The sequence below is a fragment of the Bacillus rossius genome, chromosome 11, assembly GCF_032445375.1.
Source record: "Bacillus rossius redtenbacheri isolate Brsri chromosome 11, Brsri_v3, whole genome shotgun sequence".
In the NCBI taxonomy this organism is placed as follows: Eukaryota; Metazoa; Arthropoda; class Insecta; order Phasmatodea; family Bacillidae; genus Bacillus; species Bacillus rossius.
The window spans coordinates 39,071,841-39,093,363 of NC_086338.1; positions in this window are offsets into that span (position 1 = coordinate 39,071,841).

Sequence of the window (21,523 nt, forward strand, 5' to 3'; positions counted from 1 at the left end):
TAAGTATGCAATTGTGTACAAGTATGCGAGTGTACAATTATGCAAGTATGCAAGTATTCAAGTTTGTATAAGTATTCAAGTGTGCTAGTATGCCAAGTGTACAAGAAGGATGCGTCATTTATACCTCTCCACTGCCGGCTCCTCTATCGGTTCCACCTCCCTGTACCTAACTATTCCACTCATCTCCCAGTTCCCCTTTTGGAAATTTTGTATCGCTCGAAAATGTTAGTCCCTCAGCAAAGGAGTTTCACTTCTAAAAAAAAAATGGTTGTCTGTAAAGTCGGTTTACGGACGACAGTTTAACGTGACAACGTCATAACAAAACATTGATGAAATGATTGCATACTTTATGAATAAAATTGAATCATTTTTATTTTAATAATAAAAGAATAAATACTTGAAATTATACTAGTAATCATATTTTTAAAATGCAGGATGAATTAACCTTTATTGCCGAAATTGTTGTTGTAATAATCAATGAAAAACACATTAACTTTTCACTTCACTTTATAAACAGTCGACGAAACAGTTCACGTGTAGATGACTTGTAATTAATGTTAAAAACTGGCGTTTAGCTATAAAGTTTAAATATAATTATGAACAAGTTTTCATATAAATAAACTGTATCAAATATCTATCATCAATTAGGTATATGAATCACCATAATTTTTTAGTCAATTGTAACATAACCTATTATTACTGCACTCGCCGACAGCGTAACGGAACAATGAGCGTAACGGCACACAGCGTAACGGAACAATGAGCGTAACGGGTCACAGCATAACGGAATAATGTGCGTAACGGGACACTTTTTCGTGCATGCAGCCGGCGTTCATTGATTTATTAGAATTTGTCACGTCAAAAAAAAAAGCTATTGTCACCGGGGCAGTTAAAGGAGGAAGATTGTTGATTCCCCGCAGCACAATAATTGCCAATAATTCACCATTACAATTATTTAAGAGACTGCAATTCCCGCTGAATTAAGCATGTACAATGACAATTAAATACGTTCCAAGGCCAAACAGCATGCATGGCTAGCTCTGTGTTGGTTGTTCCAGAGTATAGAGTGCCCAAAACCTATACATACTGGGTGGAAAATAATAAATCATATAATGTTGTCTACACAAAAAAAAAATGCGAGCGAGTCTTTTAGTGCTTGACAGTGGTGCGTAACACCTAACCTCAGTAAAGAGCAAATTCGTGTGTAATGTTGAAAATACGGTTATAATACTAAACTCAGTCCTCGGACACGAAATTTAACGTAAAACTCTTTAAAAAAACGCCGAGCTTGGTAAAAAAATGTAAAATATGTTTTCAACTACGTTTCTGGACGCGAATCATATGTACTTTCTCGCAACCGTCACTATAATTAGCTGCCGGAATCGTAAAATTTTCTACGTCGAATATCGAACAATTAGATTAGCAGAACTAAAAATTTAAAATTTTATGAAACTGCTCCGATAAAATCGAAAAAGACTTGCAAAAAAAAAAACAACTAAACTCCGGCTTTGGACATGATTTTAGATTATGAATGTTATTAAAATACTGATTAAAATAACTTGTGAAAATTCATTAATCTGTTATTACTATAAAGTTTCCTTTTAGCTTTGTGAACTTTGGTTCGCATCATCCGCCAGAGATATCAGCACCGTCACTCCCTATTGTCTGTTTAACATTTAAATCGCATTCACGAAATAACTCCCACCAAATATCGTATACCGAGGGCTAAGATTATACACAAAAATATATTTCAATAAATTATGAGTGCCAAAACGCAATATAAATTTTACGACATTATGATTTCAATGAAGCGCAAAACTGCAATACAAATCACTCATCTATTCTTTTTTTTATTAATTTCCCAGGGATCCGATTCTGAAGTCCAATTAAATAGACCAAGTCGTGGTTAAAAGAGTGTAATATATTCTAAAGACTTAAAAAGGTTTAAAGCATTACGACTTAAGTAAAAAAATCACTCTTAAACGGTTTTGTTATAAATTAAAAAATTTTTTACACCTGACAATTTATTGCGTCTATTTCTTTAATAAAAATGTTTGGATTAAATCACATATATTCCTTACAATAGTAATAATATCAGCAATAGCCTGAAATTAGGCGAGCAAAGCCACAGCTTAATAATTATAAAAATATAAATATATAAGTTTTTTTAAAAAAATAGATATCTTAGGTTGTGAAAAATGGTAGGCTTAGTTTTATAATAAAAATTTATATCTACAGTTTATCAATGGTAATATAGTATTTATAATAATAAATAACACTACCAATTTTCTTTTTACAATTTTTCCAAATATTAACTCTGATGTGTTGAAAACAAAGTTAGTTTTCGTAATCCAAAAAAAAATTACCTCACAATATCTACTTAAGTAGGAGGTAAAAAGATGAGTATGTTTTTAACACATAAAAATACCATCTATTTTATATTTTACTATTTTTTAATTTTCCTTTCCTAACGAGAAGTGTGTTTTGCAAATTCTTACCATGATTAGAATCTTCGGAAGTAGGAGATTATTAATATGGCATTATAAATCTCAATTGAAAAATAAAGGTTTTATTTATATATTTTTTATATTTTATCATTGGAGTGGTTCGTTGTAAGGATGTAACCGAAGCCACTACATAAATTTATTTTACATTGAAACTAAAGAAAAAACATATTTTTAGTTTCACAATGGCTTAAAAAAAGAAATGGCATGCTGAACGTTTTTTGGGTTGGTACATTATAACCTTCACATGTCTACGCAGCCAATAATAGTGAAGTTAAATATATTATTGCTGTAATTTACGTGAAAATTAAGTGGCAAGTTTTTTACAACTTTTTAAAATTACGTTTCTAATGAGATGAGAAAAAGAAGTTTGATTTGATTGAAAATTTGCATGTAACCAAATCAATCCAAACAGTAAATAAGAAATTTGGTATAATCTACATTAAAAAAAGCAAGAAGAACATGTATACTAATGTTCAAAATTCACTTCAGAACGGAGTGAAAAAATAGCAAGTGTGATTTTATATATCTCAAAATGGAAGAGTAAAAATTTGCACAAGTAATCTTCTTTATATATTTAAAACTATTTTTTTGTGTGAGTGAAACCTTGAAAACCTGTAATTTCATTGTGTCTACTTTACTCATGGGTGTTTGTGATTTTTTAAGTTTTCTTAAAATTTTACAAAATTGGCACTATCCCGAGATCTGCGCGGGAGAAGCCAATAGCAGTCAACTTTACGAAGATATTATATTCGGCGCGTAACTTCAATCCCCTTCAACTTCCGAACCTTCTTTTGGTCACGCGCTTACGTTACTGAACGTAAGCTAGTTTTGGAACGCGTTTCATTTCGCACTGGCGTGGAGTGGGGTCAAAGGTCGAGTGATGAACAGCGAGGTGAAAACTCCGCCTTAGTTTCAAAGTACAGCGTCGAAGGAAGAAGGGAATGAAAAAAATCTTAAAAAGAAGGATGGGGGGGGGGGGGGTGTAGGGGTTTTGGAAGGAGGGCAAGGAAGCGAGAGTAAACATGAGCGAAAGTTCCTGGCCGCAATCCCTGCAGGAAATTACTCCGAAGGTTAATTTTCATTCTCCCTTGCCTATCATCCCTACCAGTTTTTTTTTTTTTTTTTTAATTTTCGTGATATTACAAAAAAAAACATAATAAGCTCCGGGAACTTTGTTGACGAAGAATTTCCGCGGGGCATTACATGAAAAATTTAGCAAACTTCTCTGGTTCAAAAATTTAAAAAAATTAATTAGTTTGCAATGAATGAATACTTCATGCGAACCATTATCAACTTTGGTGTCGTGGTGCGCCGCATTAATGTGGAAATGACAAAAGCTTCTGTATTTCCAAGGCTGAGACTGCAGCAACTTCAGCCGCTTACAGTTTAAATTATTCGTAAATTAACAAATTGTAAATGTACGAAAACTTAAATGCGTATTGTCACGAAACCGAACTTATATTGATTTTAAATTTATGTATGATTACATAATGTATTTTTCACGATCTTGTACTTTAAAAAATCAGTTATTTTTATAATCATGTAATTTAATCAACTGACCTATTTTATATTAAGTGAACATTTTCTTGACCTAATATGTAGGATATATATCATGGAATTCACTTCTTACTACGCACATAAGTAGAGTAAAAATCCAAACAATTTCTGACTGTACGAATGCGAGCTATATATATATTTTTTCCGTCGTAGCAAGCCTATTCAAGATCGAGCACTCTCTTTTCACACAAAAGGAAATCACTCGCCGTTGTGAAGAAAACAAGAAGAACAAAAGAAGAAGCCCGTTAGCCGAAGCTGCCATTTCGCCGGAACGCTTGGAGCACTGAAGATTATCCTCCGCACTGTCAATATTATTGCTTCCAACACTCCGCTCTCGATCTCCTTTCAAACAGTCGCAAGGGCGTATTTTCCTTTGCCCGCCGCGCTCCGCCCCAACGATAACACTCTGGGCGGCGGCTGTTGATTCGCCGGTTCCCCGCTAGCGCGCGCGCGCGCTCCGCCGGCGAATCAGACGAGAGGAAAGGATTCCTCCCCCCGCGCTGCCAATAAAAGTATGCAGAGTGGCGTCCGGGTTGAGTTGTAGCTGGAGTCCCGGTAGCACCCCTGTTCATCATGGGAGACCTTGATTTGTAAGCCGTACATTCCAGCCGTCTCTAATTACTTCTATATGTCTAAGATAAGCTAAACCCATTTATTCGTTCATTAATGCATCCAGTCTTGCTTGAACATTCCCGAACTGTGAAAGACTGGGGTTTGTAGAGGGAAGCCTTCATTTCACAGACGAGAGAGCCACACTCAAAGTTCCCAGAAGTTCATGCTCGCTTTTTTTTTTCCGTTCTATCTGATTGTATAAACCGGTGTGGCATTAAATTTTGCTGTCGATTAGGATATGTTAGCTACATTATAAATACTTTAAAACATTGTGGATGGTTGGTTATATTAGGTAAGTATAGCTACATTAAAAATACTGTAAAATCATTTTATGGTTGCTTAGCAAATAACTCTTTAATATGTAGCTATCCAGGGCTAGGAAACCGTTTACATGATTTCACAGTATCTTTAATGTAGCTATCCTAACCAAATCAACCGTCCACAATGTTTTAAAGTATTTATAATGTAGCTAACCTAACCTAATTGACTATTAGTTATAATGAGTTACAATGAACCAAAAAAAAAAAACAACCGAAGATGCACGATCGGGCGTTTGGCTCTCTCGTCTGTGAAAAGAAGGCTTCCCGTTTGTAGAGTCCAGGCGGCGTCCATACTGGGGTTGGTAGAGTCCAGATGGCATCCGTGTCTATCGTGGAAGTCCATTGATTTTTGCAAGCCCCCGTACATTCCAGCCGTCGCTAATAACCTCTAGATTACGACCGAACGTTAAACACTTTCATTAATTCATTTGTTCATTCATTCTTCCCTGAAAATTCTCGAACTGTCACCGGGAGGGTTTGGTAGAATCCTGTTGAGTTCTATTTTAATCGTGCTAGTCCTTTATTTGTGAGCAGTACATTCCAGGCGTCTGTAATGACCCAAATTTTTACGAGATGCTAAGCCCATTCAGTCATTCATTCTTACCTGAGCATTTCCGAAATGAGACCAACAGAGGTCGGTTGATCTGCATAATGTGAAAAAGTTCGAATGAAAAATATCCAGTGTACTTTGGATCTTTGGGGGTCGAGCGGGGGCGAAACACGTGGGTTTATTGTAATAAGTTAATAAATAAATTTATAAAAAATATATTTAAATATGCACCGAGAAGGTGCCAACGTATGTTGATCAATTGGTTATGTGGCTTTTTTGGTTTATTTTGGACACAGTGACTGCAGGAAGGTATGTGTTTGGAGTTTTATTCTTGAACAACTTAATTTGTTTCTCGTCTTTATTAACGTCTTCATTTATAACTGTTGATATTAACATGCATGGATTTGTATCTTCATGTTAGTGATAATTTAAATTATTTTTCAAAGTATTTTTAATGTTTATATTTTGCATATTTTGTTTATCCATCGTCTGTGATTGTTGTCTTCTAGGGTGCAGGTGGAAGAAGTCTTACGTTTCAGATATATAGGCTCCGGAGGATTTTGGGTTCAGCGAAACAGCCGCGGTGAGGTGACGGGAATATCACCCGATACACTGTAATTTTTTATTTGTAAATGGAATTGAAATATTCATATAAAATTAAAGTTATACTAAAATTTGTAAATTTACGTGAAAACAACTGTATCGCTACAAAATAGTGTTAGGAGTAATCCTATGTTTAGATTATTACCCGGCGTTTATGCTTTGTGTTGTCCCAGTACCTGCAATAGTTAAAAATTTATTTGTAAACCGTTCCCAGAATAGGTTCCCAGTATTGACTGCACACATTAATACGCATAATAAAACAAAATAAAGTCCAATTATTGTATAATTTTTCCATGGTTTAGAAAAATTATGCTTGAATGGAACATAAATTAAATAAAACGATGTTACGCACCAATTTTCGTAAGAAATACCCAGTATTATATCGATAAACGTTGTACAAATGTTGCAATATCTTTCTTGTGGTATTATTAACTATTTATTGGAAACTGGTTTCCAAAGAATTATTTTGTAATAGTACAGAAATTGCTTTTCTGTGTACTGAGCCTGTGCGCCGATGTGGGAGGGACAGATGTATCATGAACAGTTCTGGCCCTACGTCGTGCAGCCGGGGGGCGAGTGGGCCAAGCCGGAGTCACGACACGACACGACAAGACACGACTCGAACACGACGGGTCCGACTTGCTCAGCTGCCAATGAAATACAATGTCGTGGTGACGTCGACACGACAATAATACGCGCCCCGACGGCCTGCAGGAAGTAGGTAGATGATGTTTCTAATTCCGTCGCGTCGTGTCACGCAACGGGGGAAAAAAAACGGAAACTTTACACAAGCAAATTTAAAAATATACTTAGTAAATTACGTTTCCCGCGTGGGTTCACCTTCTCATTTGTATTGCGCTTCAAACTGTTTTATATAAATGGATATCATCGTGTTTGTGTTCAGATTGATTATTACGTACACATTTTGTCAAGATTTAACTTAAGAATGGACCAGTTCAGTGCAGAATTTTCAATTAATGAATTTCAGGCTCATGTTATTCTATATGACTTTATGTTGACAGACTAAAGAAATCAGACAAAAAAAAGGGAAAAGAATAGGCCAAGATAGCATTTTTTTTCGGTCGAGTAAGTATTTAAAAGTCTTTAACAAAGACACTAAATCGTGTATAAAAATGTGTTATTAACTTTTTTTAGTGAGTTAATGATATTGTTACATGGACAGCAAGATGTGTAACAACGAGGGAAAATATTTAGACCTTCAGTAAAGAAATAAACTTAAATTAGAATAGTACCTAAGTATCAGCACTTTACTATGTGAAGATCTTTAAATTAATATTATTATATCAAAATATGAAATTCAGCATAAACAAGAAAAAGGTCTATCTACAAAGTTATGGCAAAACTCGTGCCAGTTGTGTAACAAAAAAAATGTTACTAAACATATTTTTCTTGCGTTCAGTATTTAAAATTATTTTAAATGGGTTCCTTAGCTTTAGCAATGGAGAGTGCATTCAGCAGCTACCTTCACAGGGGATTTTTAATTTCTTTCTCTGTGACCATTCATCCATTCGAATTCAACGCCGCCTTAATAACACGTTTGGCGTCCGGCGACCGCGCCGTTGAGCCAGAGCTAAGCCAGCGCCTGCATTGTGACAAATCACCCGCGACCCACGCGGGGTCGGCGGGGCCTCGCATAAAAGCGGCGCCCGGGGAGCTCCGAGATGCAGTCGACAATGTCGCTCTCTCAGAAACTCCTCGCAGCATCCGTGCTCCTGACGATCTCCGCCCGCTCCCGCGCGGTGCCTGCGCAGCTGCAAGACGGCGCGGGTAGACCGGCGGGAGAACAGGCACAGTGGTTTGAAGCCCAACCTGGTCGTCGTTCTGAGAACAAAGAGGATACTGGCGAGCAGTCCCTCTTTTGGTTTGGTCCTCGAGTTGGACGAAGTTCCGACAACGGAGAAGAAAATAACAAACAGTCCTTACTTTGGTTTGGTCCTCGAGTTGGACGAAGTTCCGACAACGGAGAAGAAAATAACAAACATTCCTTACTTTGGTTTGGTCCTCGAGTTGGTCGAAGTTCCGAGAACGGAGAAGACAATAACAAACAGTCCTTACTTTGGTTTGGTCCTCGAGTCGGTCGAAGTTCCGACAACGGAGAAGACAATAACAAACAGTCCTTACTTTGGTTTGGTCCTCGAGTTGGACGAAGTTCCGACAACGGAGAAGAAAATAACAAACAGTCCTTACTTTGGTTTGGTCCTCGAGTTGCTCGAAGTTCCGAGAACGGAGAAGACAATAACAAACAGTCCTTACTTTGGTTTGGTCCTCGAGTTGGACGAAGTTCCGACAACGGAGAAGAAAATAACAAACAGTCCTTACTTTGGTTTGGTCCTCGAGTTGGTCGAAGTTCCGAGAACGGAGAAGACAATAACAAACAGTCCTTACTTTGGTTTGGTCCTCGAGTCGGTCGAAGTTCCGAGAACGGAGAAGACAATAACAAACAGTTCTTACTTTGGTTTGGTCCTCGAGTCGGTCGAAGTTCCGAGAACGGAGAAGACAATAACAAACAGTCCTTACTATGGTTTGGTCCTCGAGTTGGACGAAGTTCCGACAACGGAGAAGACACTAACAAACATTCCTTACTTTGGTTTGGTCCTCGAGTTGGTCGAAGTTCCGAGAATGGAGAAGACAATAACAAACAGTCCTTACTTTGGTTTGGTCCTCGAGTCGGTCGAAGTTCCGAGAACGGAGAAGAAAATAACAAACAGTCCTTACTTTGTTTCGGTCCTCGAGTTGGACGAAGTTCCGACAACGGAGAAGACACTAACAAACAGTCCTTACTTTGGTTTGGTCGTCTAGTTGGTCGAAGTTCCGACAACGGAGAAGACAATAACAAACAGTCCTTACTTTGGTTTGGTCCTCAAGTCGGTCGAAGTTCCGAGAACGGAGAAGACAATAACAAACAGTTCTTACTTTGGTTTGGTCCTCGAGTCGGTCGAAGTTCCGAGAACGGAGAAGACAATAACAAACAGTCCTTACTTTGGTTTGGTCCTCGAGTCGGTCGAAGTTCCGACAACGGAGAAGACAATAACAAACAGTCCTTACTTTGGTTTGGTCCTCAAGTTGGACGAAGTTCCGACAACGGAGAAGAAAATAACAAACAGTCCTTACTTTGGTTTGGTCCTCGAGTTGGTCGAAGTTCCGAGAACGGAGAAGACAATAACAAACAGTCCTTACTTTGGTTTGGTCCTCGAGTCGGTCGAAGTTCCGAGAACGGAGAAGACAATAACAAACAGTCCTTACTTTGGTTTGGTCCTCGAGTCAGTCGAAGTTCCGAGAACGGAGAAGACAATAACAAACAGTCCTTACTATGGTTTGGTCCTCGAGTTGGACGAAGTTCCGACAACGGAGAAGACACTAACAAACATTCCTTACTTTGGTTTGGTCCTCGAGTTGGTCGAAGTTCCGAGAATGGAGAAGACAATAAAAAACAGTCCTTACTTTGGTTTGGTCCTCGAGTCGGTCGAAGTTCCGAGAACGGAGAAGAAAATAACAAACAGTCCTTACTTTGGTTTGGTCCTCAAGTTGGTCGAAGTTCCGACAACGGAGAAGAAAATAACAAACAGTCCTTACTTTGTTTCGGTCCTCGAGTTGGACGAAGTTCCGACAACGGAGAAGACACTAACAAACAGTCCTTACTTTGGTTTGGTCGTCTAGTTGGTCGAAGTTCCGACAACGGAGAAGACAATAACAAACAGTCCTTACTTTGGTTTGGTCCTCGAGTCGGTCGAAGTTCCGAGAACGGAGAAGACAATAACAAACAGTCCTTACTTTGGTTTGGTCCTCGAGTCGGTCGAAGTTCCGACAACGGAGAAGACAATAACAAACAGTCCTTACTTTGGTTTGGTCCTCGAGTTGGACGAAGTTCCGACAACGGAGAAGAAAATAACAAACAGTCCTTACTTTGGTTTGGTCCTCGAGTTGGTCGAAGTTCCGAGAACGGAGAAGACAATAACAAACAGTCCTTACTTTGGTTTGGTCCTCGAGTCGGTCGAAGTTCCGAGAACGGAGAAGACAATAACAAACAGTCCTTACTTTGGTTTGGTCCTCGAGTCGGTCGAAGTTCCGAGAACGGAGAAGACAATAACAAACAGTCCTTACTATGGTTTGGTCCTCGAGTTGGACGAAGTTCCGACAACGGAGAAGACACTAACAAACATTCCTTACTTTGGTTTGGTCCTCGAGTTGGTCGAAGTTCCGAGAATGGAGAAGACAATAACAAACAGTCCTTACTTTGGTTTGGTCCTCGAGTCGGTCGAAGTTCCGAGAACGGAGAAGAAAATAACAAACAGTCCTTACTTTGGTTTGGTCCTCAAGTTGGTCGAAGTTCCGACAACGGAGAAGAAAATAACAAACAGTCCTTACTTTGTTTCGGTCCTCGAGTTGGACGAAGTTCCGACAACGGAGAAGACACTAACAAACAGTCCTTACTTTGGTTTGGTCGTCTAGTTGGTCGAAGTTCCGACAACGGAGAAGACAATAACAAACAGTCCTTACTTTGGTTTGGTCCTCAAGTTGGTCGAAGTTCCGAGAACGGAGAAGACAATAACAAACAGTCCTTACTTTGGTTTGGTCCTCGAGTCGGTCGAAGTTCCGAGAACGGAGAAGACAATAACAAACAGTCCTTACTTTGGTTTGGTCCTCGAGTCGGTCGAAGTTCCGACAACGGAGAAGACAATAACAAACAGTCCTTACTTTGGTTTGGTCCTCAAGTTGGACGAAGTTCCGACAACGGAGAAGAAAATAACAAACAGTCCTTACTTTGGTTTGGTCCTCGAGTTGGTCGAAGTTCCGAGAACGGAGAAGACAATAACAAACAGTCCTTACTTTGGTTTGGTCCTCGAGTCGGTCGAAGTTCCGAGAACGGAGAAGACAATAACAAACAGTCCTTACTTTGGTTTGGTCCTCGAGTCGGTCGAAGTTCCGAGAACGGAGAAGACAATAACAAACAGTCCTTACTATGGTTTGGTCCTCGAGTTGGACGAAGTTCCGACAACGGAGAAGACACTAACAAACATTCCTTACTTTGGTTTGGTCCTCGAGTTGGTCGAAGTTCCGAGAATGGAGAAGACAATAACAAACAGTCCTTACTTTGGTTTGGTCCTCGAGTCGGTCGAAGTTCCGAGAACGGAGAAGAAAATAACAAACAGTCCTTACTTTGGTTTGGTCCTCAAGTTGGTCGAAGTTCCGACAACGGAGAAGAAAATAACAAACAGTCCTTACTTTGTTTCGGTCCTCGAGTTGGACGAAGTTCCGACAACGGAGAAGACACTAACAAACAGTCCTTACTTTGGTTTGGTCGTCTAGTTGGTCGAAGTTCCGACAACGGAGAAGACAATAACAAACAGTCCTTACTTTGGTTTGGTCCTCGAGTTGGTCGAAGTTCCGACAACGGAGAAGAAAATAACAAACAGTCCTTACTTTGGTTCGGTCCTCGAGTTGGACGAAGTTCCGACAACGGAGAAGACAATAACAAACTGTCCTTACTTTGGTTCGGTCCTCGAGTTGGTCGACGTTCTGAGAAGGAATAGGAATCCACCAGTCTACCTATGGATTTGACCTCAGTTCGATCAGCGTTTTGAAGACGAAGTAGGTGAAAACAAGCAGTGTGAAAACAGGTTCCTTCTTTTGTTTTTTTGACAATCGTGGTTAACGGTAAAACATATACCTAAATTTATTTGGCTTAGATGTCGAGTTGGCAAATAGACCTAAAAGCTACATCATTAATTTATCAAGTTTAAAATAAACAGGAACAGTGCAGGTGTTAAATTACTTGAGCTGAAAACTAAAGACATTAAATAATATAGTAGACATAATGTGAAATGTTTAAATCATATTGTATCTTTATAGTGTATTATAGTTGATTAAAATATATCTGCAAATAATTTATATATTTTTTTATTTAGAATATTATAAGTTCTGAATCTTTATGGCTTAAGAAAATAAATAATTTTATTGTTTTCGCAAAAAAAATCCGTTGGTTTCACTTATAGTTAATGTCTTGGCCTATGATGAGAACAAAAAACAAAATGTAACAGGAGTTAATTAAAAGTGTTTGATAGTAAATTGAATTTTAAAAATCAATTCAAATTTAACTTTTACTTGTTTCAAAATTGAAAAAAAAAGGATCATAATTCACTGGTAACACGTAAAAAAAAGAGTAGGTACCTAGTTTGTATTTGGTTCAGCTAAATTATAAGTACACATAACGAATGAAACTTTAGCTGTACTTATTTTTAATGAAATTTTTGGAATGATTTTAATTTTAGTTATAAAAGAATTATTCTCAGTAATTTTCTTAATCTTTTTCATTAACCTAAGTGAATTTTATTGTGGTTATTAATAAATTATTCTTCCACTGCTATTTGCCTTTTTACATTAATTTTGAACTCCAGATATTACTTTAGTATAATGAAAATACTAACGAGATATTCTTATTCTATGTTATACTGCTATCGTAAACAGAATATCTCAAGATTTTTTAAAGTTTTAATTATGTTACAGTTATAACTTGGTTGAAGAAAATCATATCTACCGAAGATTTAAAATTATCTTTAATTTGTTGTTAATAGCAGGTACTGAAAATATAATAAAATGTTTCAAGAATTCTTGACTAGAGTTTAACATGCATTTTTTAGGTGGTTTTTAAAATTTTACGTCTATACATAAGCATTCTTAGATGATATATTTGAATTAAAGCAGAACGTTCACAAACTTAATTACATTTAGCAAACTAATACCTCATGGCAATAAATTGGAACGTATATTTTAATAATTTTTATAAATGTAGCCTTAAAATAATTGTTTGATATATATTTTAATATAATTATAACTTTTTAAAACCATCTGGTGAAAACAATTAATATTAAAAAATTAAGCCACATGCAATTTCTGTATTAAATTTCAAATTTAATATAAAAAAAAAAAGCTCTTTAAAATTTTTTTTTAAAAGTTTATTTTAAGAGTAATTACTTTTTACTGGTAGGTCTCCGCTCATTAATCGCGAAAGTGGAGAAGCGCTTGGTCAAAGTGCTTAACACTAAGCTACCCAGGTGCGACTTCAGGAAAATTTACTCCTTTTCATGGCCCTACACTCGGAAATATCGTCAACTCAAAATATTTTATAAAAACGTTTTATATATAAAATATTTTAAGAACAAGATAACTACCGGTACTTTGCACTAAATATTCCTGACTGATACATAACAAAGAGAAGTGAAAAATCTCGGTCGATTTCTATAATGGGGAAAATCAGAATAAATGTGTTTAAATGGGGAAAGATTGAAAAAAAAAAAACACTTAAGAATCACTTTAACTCCCATAATGTACAAAAAGACATCCGTTTAGCGCGAACATACCTCAAGGGTGTAGTAACAAACGATTTTGTTTAAAAGATTTTTATTTTATAACACCAATAATTAGCTGACTGGGTGGAAAATATACAGGCTGTAGAACAAAAAAGTATTTTAACTCACTTATTTAGCTCAGTATCTGTTAAAAGTTAATGTAAACTTTCATAATATTATTTAAAAATTTTATCTCCGAAGTATTTTTTATATTACCAACTCTTACTGCAATGGTGACATTTGGTTAAAATGGAAATTGGTTCTTTATATTCCAACGCAGTTACGGTCAGTGGTGTTTAGGAAATATAGAAATAAGGACAGTTGACTGCACAAAATACGAATCTGTTTTGTTTCACCGACTCCACCTATCACATAAAAGATGTAAACTTTAAATTATGATGTACTTGTTGTGTGTGATATTCTGTGTTTCGTCATTTTTATTTCGAAGGAAAGTCATTATCATCATCATCAACTGCATTCATCATCCTCTTTCCTTCCACCATTCCTCCTCCTTCACTCTGTTCCATTCTTCTCCTCTCTCCTGCAATCCTTAAACTATCTGCTATTCCCACCTCCTCCTTGGTTTTCTTTGGAGTCTTCTTCCTGTACATTTATACTCTATAAATTTTCTAGGCACTCTTTATTTTCATATTCTCTGAACATGGTCATACCATCTCATTCTTGCTTTTACCGCGAACTCATGCAAATCCTGTACTCCTGCTCTTACATGCGCCATCTCATTCCTGATCCTGTCTCGTCTCATAACTGCCAACATGCTACTCGTAAACCTCGTACATATTTCTCTGATCTCCCCAGCATCTCCCTTGTGTACGCAGTCCAACTTTCTGCCCCGTCAGTGACTATGGACGCTTACAACACTTGTTTGCATTTTAACGGCACTTCCCCTCTTCCATAAAAAAAAAAAATACCTCACACATCTGTATAATGCATCTCCTTGTTGTAATTTTCTTATTTATATCCATATCCCGTATGGTTAAAGAAACAGTTTCTCACATTAAAAGAACGTACGGAGTGGCTTTTAACTGTATGCGTATGTGGCGCAAGTGAAGACAAAATATTTATCTTTTGATTTACTCGTGCTAAAGTTCGTTGGAGGCATAAAAAATAATATTTTTCATGCGAGCAGTTTAAAGGATTTTAAATAGTACCTCACTTATTTACTAAATTATTTTATACCCAAAATATTTGAATTTTTGACATAACGTAGATCTCAAGAGTTATGTGCAAATAGAAAGAACGTCAAACGGTGGTTGAGTTAATGGTTAAAAGTGCGATTTTTCCAGAAGTGACATAGCGTCATATGTCTCCGAGGTACATATATACGTACAAATTTTAATTATTTTAGTTTGAGAGTGTTTGAGTATTGTGGGGGGGAGGGGGAGTTATTACCACTCTGCCCCCTCACCCAATTAAATCCCCATCTGTCATATTATATTTACTTTATTTGGATGGGGAAAAAAGGGCAATGCTAAAAATAACGCCGAAGGCTGAGGCACCAAACCGGTCCGTGATAGCAAATTTAGAACTTCTAGAACGATGAATGGATCCCAAACAGCTTGCCCCAGCACGCGAAATCATTCATCGTTAACGTTGAAGTTGAAGTTTCAAAGTTTACATCCTGCCCGAATTCTATTCCCGGCGATTTACCGAAGAAAAATATTAGATCGAATTCGGAGGCGAGCGGACGTGGATGAGAAATAAACTGGAGTTTGCGAACAGAGAGAAGTTTATTTCAAACTTTCAAACGAGTGATTTATATTGCAGAGAAGGGCCGCGCAAAAATACCTAAATATGTCAATATGTGCATAATTAACTCACCTAGTTTTAAGATATATTACTTCTGGTTTGCATGCAATAAAAATAAAATATCATGGAATTATTGGAAAAAAGTTGGTAAGCACAATTTCTTGAAATCAAATGTTCCTAGGGCAAAGAAGAAGATTCTGTGTAGGCAAGAAGTCAGAAAAAGCTATGACTGTGATAGACATAGTCATTTTTGACAGCAAAAACTCTCTTTTATTCTTTTTCGCAATTACCTACTTTTTCAGTAATCTCACGATATATGCATGAGGTATAATTAGTAAAAAAAAAAAAAAACTTCGTTGGGTCTTATAGACTATTCGCCTCACTCAAATAACCTATACACTCTGTTCAAGACACATTGAGACCTTTTTGACAGGTGATTCAAAGAACTTTCAGTAATTTACAGCTGAGTAATTTCTTCAAATTAAAACAACAATCAACTTTACACGGTAAGTTATGCGGCTGCTAAGAAAATATTGTTTGCTTATTTTTTTATATCACAATATTCAACTGCCAGAGATTGATTTTTCCTTGCAGCACTTGTCAAAAATATCTCACCTTATCTTGAACGCAGTGTATGCTGTACTGTGCTCACATTTTTGGTTCTGTGTCACCATTGAAAAACTTAAAACAAAAAATAAGTAAATATATTGTGAGATTTTTTACGAATCTATTTTCCGTGGAAAAACGAGTTTGGTTTTTTCTTGAATACGTTTCAGAGCACAAAGTTTCAAATGAAACTGGTTGGATAATAATATGTATTTCCCCACTGATAATAACATCTGTAACGCATTTCAACAATTTAATTTCTTAAACTCGATGATGAAATATTTATTACTACTTGCATATTTTAAACTAAATGATTTGTTACGAAAGTCATGTAAGTACAAATATTAAATCGAAATGTACGAATCCCATTTCAGCACATTATGCTTACTTTTCTTTGTAAGATCACTCAGCTTTAAAATAAGAATAGTTGGAACTACAACTAACGCAGGAAGAAGGCCTAAGAAGTTGTACTCATTGCCAAAATTGTAATCAGACATGTCTATAAAGTTTTAGCTTAGGTTAAGTACTTCAAAAATTATTATTTTTTTCACATAAGACATAGTACAGTTATTTATCTTTCAATAATATTGTGCAACGAACAGATGTCACATGCATTGGTAACGTCCCATAAAATTTTTTTAGAGCGAGTGTTTACTCTGCTGTCAAGAATGTATAGGATGTACGTGCAAAGCAAAAACTGGCTTCTAAACGAATTATTTATAACTCGATAAAACTAAAACATAAATTTGGAACGTAATTTTTGTTCCTGTAGGGGGTAAAAGTCTTGTAGTTTAAAACCAAGATACAATGCAGTTTGTTTTTGGCCACCACCTGTAAATATGGTTCGTAAACTTTCATATTGCAAAATATGTAATTTTTGTGACGAAAAAAATTATTTGCACAAACATTATTTGGCTATGTGTTCATTTGGACTAACTATTTTGCAAAGACTGTCAAACATGTTTTTTTTTAATTTTAAGTGGCGAATGATATAGAGTCGCGTTTTTAATTATATTCAAATGCTTATTTCGACTATATACTTTTCCTATCTCACCCCTCCCCCCCCATAAAAAAACCACAGTCCATTGAAAACTAAGATAGTATATTCACAAGTTGTATCTTACGATAAACATTCCCTATCTGTCGTCTGTATTAGCTAAGCATTTCATGCCTTACCATCATCCGAATTCCGGAGGGCACAGCATAATTCCACGGGAACTACCCCACTAAGCCTTGCCCGAGGGGTGGCGAAAGGGTTTGGCACAGGAATGCGGCATATGCCGACAGACCTCGGCTCGCCAAGGCGGCGTTGCGGACAAAGCAATTAAATGTCCCCATGACCCGGGAAACTCGCCGACACGAGTCCGTGTATTTCGATGTTCAGGGCTGTACAAACTCCTCGAGGAAAACAACTTTGATTCAGCTGGCACCAGATGCGTGGAGGTAATGTTATTGCACTATCAGAGTTTCGTACGGATGCGTTCTTTAATAATGCGGCTTTAACTAAAATGATCATTTGATACAAAGTCTGAGAAACGAGGCGTGATAGGGTGTCCAAATGCTTTCGACGATAAACATAACCTACCCGGTGTTAAAAAAAAATTTTTTTTCAGTGGTCATTTGTTTGTGATTAGATATTCTGCGCGTTCTATGTTTTTAAGCGGTTTTGAATTTTCTCGGAAGCATGTTGATCAATTCACAGTAAAACATAAATAAAATTGTGAGCGAATCCACGGAGGGTATATTACTCAACAATAACCATGATCACACGGAGGTAAAACTTAAGTTTTGCCAGAAATAACCAGGACCAAACGGAGAAAACCAATCAAATATTTTCCAGAAACAACCAGGAGCATACAAAGTAAATCAAATTTATTATTGCAAACTCATGCTCTGTGAATAAAAACACATGCTTAAGTTTGCATATATAGTTGTGCCCTAAATTATGTACCTATATTCTTACAACCTATATATATAATGGTTAGCATATCTAAATAAGTTTTATAAATAAGTGAATATATGCTAACCATATATTTATAGGTATAAAGAATATGCATACTGTATTTATATTGTTTACTCTAAGTTTGACTTACTAAGTTATATGTGTATATGTGTAAATGTGAAGTGTCGTGCGTACGCAGTTTGATCACTAGCAACAACATGCGAATTTCCTATTCATTACATGACTGAATAAACGGACGGAAATCCTTGAGATAAAAAATACCGTGGTGCATATGGAGATATAAATAGTTGAAAATTCGCAGTGGACATGTAAATTACGCACACCACATTTAAATTGGCTAACATGTTTTATAAGCCAATCAGAGTGAAGCTTACAATTTTTTTCCCACCTCATTGTGATTAGTTATATGTTAGGTTCCCTCTTTAGAAGATAATCGGTAGACCTAATCTACTTTGCTGCTATGAGGTTTGGTGATGATTCTATTGGTGTAGCCTAAGAACTGGCATCCAAGTGTGTTATCATTTTTGTGTATATTTTGTGTTATACTAACAAGTCCAAAAAAGAAATAACAATGCTTTATCAAGAAATAAATGAGTTCCAAAAATGTAGCGAGTGATTAAATAATTTGGACGAACAATGACACCTAAGCTATCAAAATTACTAATTTAATCACAGAATAAAAGTTTTAAAGTTATTTTCCTATTCAGGAAGTTTCACTTAACGTAACTATTTCTAACTGCTGAGCAAGTTCAAGTATTTTCATTTCAAGTACGTTGAAATATACCAACGTTAAAAAAAATATATATATATATAAATATATATATATATACATGTATGTTGTTACACTTGTGGGTGTAAATGAAGACATCTGTAAAAGTAGAGAATTAAAAGTCATTGTGCGCCGATTCACTTGAACGATTCAAAACTAGTTACAGTCGAAAAAACTGAAAAAGGAGGAACGTGAAAGCGCAGTTCAGTGGCGGTGTATGCAATAGTTTGCGTGTGGCATTGCGACATCAAAGTTTATTCTCCCTCTCCTCCCCCCCCCCCCCCCCTGGTGAAGAGACCGGCGGTTTAACTGCGCGAATAACGGCAGGGGGAAGAATTCCCGAAGACGTAATCGCATCTTCTGGTCGGTTAGTCCCGCAGGGATTGTTTCCTCGAGAGAGTTGGCAGCCCTCCCTAATCGAGACACCGCGCGTCGAGGCGAGAGGGGAAGTACTCCTTCGCTGTTCGCTGGCGACAGTGTTTCGAATAACGCGAAGAACGGTGTTAACTGTACGTTAAGATTAGTAACTTGAAGCGGTGTTTATATTTGTTTTTATTTTTACGTGCAACATCTTATCTTTCGGTATGCGGCATTCGGTAGGAGTATTATCGTGAATGAAACGGGAAATATCATACAACGGAAATTTGTAACTGTGCTGTAAGTGTGCTCCACAAAGACAAAAAAAAAAAAAAGAAGGGTATTTTCAAGTTTTAACGGTTTAGTGAATTTTGACAAGCTGAACTGTATTATAATAAAATTCACTTTAGAAATTCAGGTCCAAAGCCAGCCTTTAGTATTTTTTTGTTTCTTTTCAAGTCTTTTTTCACCTTAATTGGAGCTGTTTTATTATATAGCTTAACCTTTTCGTCTGCAAATGGAATTATTTAATAGTAAACGCAGGTGCTTCGGCAGCTAATTCTAGCAGAGGGTGCGGAAATGGATCTTTGAGACTTCTAAAGTATGAATTATAATAATACTATTTTTTTAGTATAAGTTATTCTTCTAAATGAATTGAATTAAATTCTGAGCCCACAATGATTTCACCATGAAAACTTAAGGCATGCCTTCACAAGGTCAGAATTCTAAATTTAAAAAAATTGTAAGAATTTGTTGTAACCGTAAGAACTACATTGGAACAAAGATAACAGCAATCTGTTTAAATTTCTTCCCCCTCAAACCGTAACTGATTTATTCATTATGTAATATCCTGGAACGTAGGTACTAGAATTTCTGTGCGTTCGATAACTGTTGCTTTGTAATCCGGACTGCCTTGTCTTTCTGCTTGCAGCACCGCAGAAGTGCGGATTTTGGTTAAGAAAGGGGCGGTTGTGGGGTGGGGGTGGTTATGTGGGAGGGTGATAGCCCTCAAATGAGGATATCAAACTGGGTGTATCAACTTCAAAACCTCGCCCCCCCCACCCACCAACCTTCTCAGGGCTCGGGCCAACAATGGCAGACCCCACGCTGGTCGAGTTGATAATCCACTCGGAGAACAAAAGACCACATTCTCTATCTCTCTCTCTCTCTCTTCCTCCCTCCTCGCTTTTCCTTTCAGCTCCGTCCTCCGCGGTCGCATTTCAGAAGAACGTGCATGAGCCGTTGCGCCAATGGTTGGGCTACAAAGGAGAAGGGGAAGGAGAAAGAGGGGGATGGTTAAAATACTTGGAACTCAACAACCTCCGTGGGCGCGGATTTCTTTCGTCTCTCCTCGTCGTCAAAAATGATGACACGCGCGTTACCCCTCCAGCTTCGCCTTTCATCCTTACACCGTCGAAAATAAGCTGACAAAGCTTACTTTGGGTTGACGCTTGAAATAAAGCTAACACACAGCTGTATCAGCTAAATAATTCCTATTATTATTTTCACAGTGTTGTTACAAGTGGGGAATATCACGTTCCAAGCACAGAACACAATTTTGTTTTGGAAACCAGTTGCCAAGAAATAGTTTGTAATACTACAAAAAAAATATATATTGTTTCTCAACTAAACACGTGGCTATTTTATATTTTGCATATATGAATTATGTTTTTCGAGATAATACTGAGTATTTCTTACGAAATTGGCGTATGATTTTAATTTATGTTTCATTTAATCATAATTTTTTTTAACCATGGAAAATATAATCGAATTTTCATCAAATTGACTTTATATTATTTTGTTATGCTTATTAATGTGCGCCGTTAATATTGGAAAGCTAGTCAAGGAACTAACTATTGTAGGTACTGGGATAACACAAAGCATAAACGCCCGTGTAAGTATTCGAACCCAGTATTACTGCGAACACTATTTTGTAGTGATACAGTTGTTTTCATGTAAATGTACAAATTTACTAAGATATGTTTTTATACATAAATATTTCTGTTCCATTTACAAAAACTAATATTACAATGAGGAAAGGCCAATTTGTTAATTATAAATATTTAGTTGCGTCGAAGGCAAAGATTTCACTGACTTTTTGGTGGACGTTGCAGTCGCTATCTTCAGGGTAGCATTTACCTACTGCAGTTATTGAAAACATCCTGCCTTTAGATACTCTAGTCTGAGAGGGGAGTGTTTACTGATTGGTTGCAGGCTATCCTGATGATGGCGACTGCAAAGGTCGACTGAAACGTCTGTGAAATTTTCGTCTCTGACGAGACTACAACCCAGAAGCCAAGCAACGCCAGACAATGGACTATATATATTTTCTGATATCTTCACACGGTTTGTTTTCATTACCTTTATTGTTTACAAACTAAATTTTAAATTTCATGTTTAATATAGAAGCAGATAATTTGATTGAACTACTCTTCAAAAGAGCTGTATTTAATCTTTACGCTCCTTATCTTTACAGCTTATTGCAAGTGTCTTTGTTTATTAGGTATAGGGTTGTGAACAGCGAGGTCTCTAAAGATACTCAGTT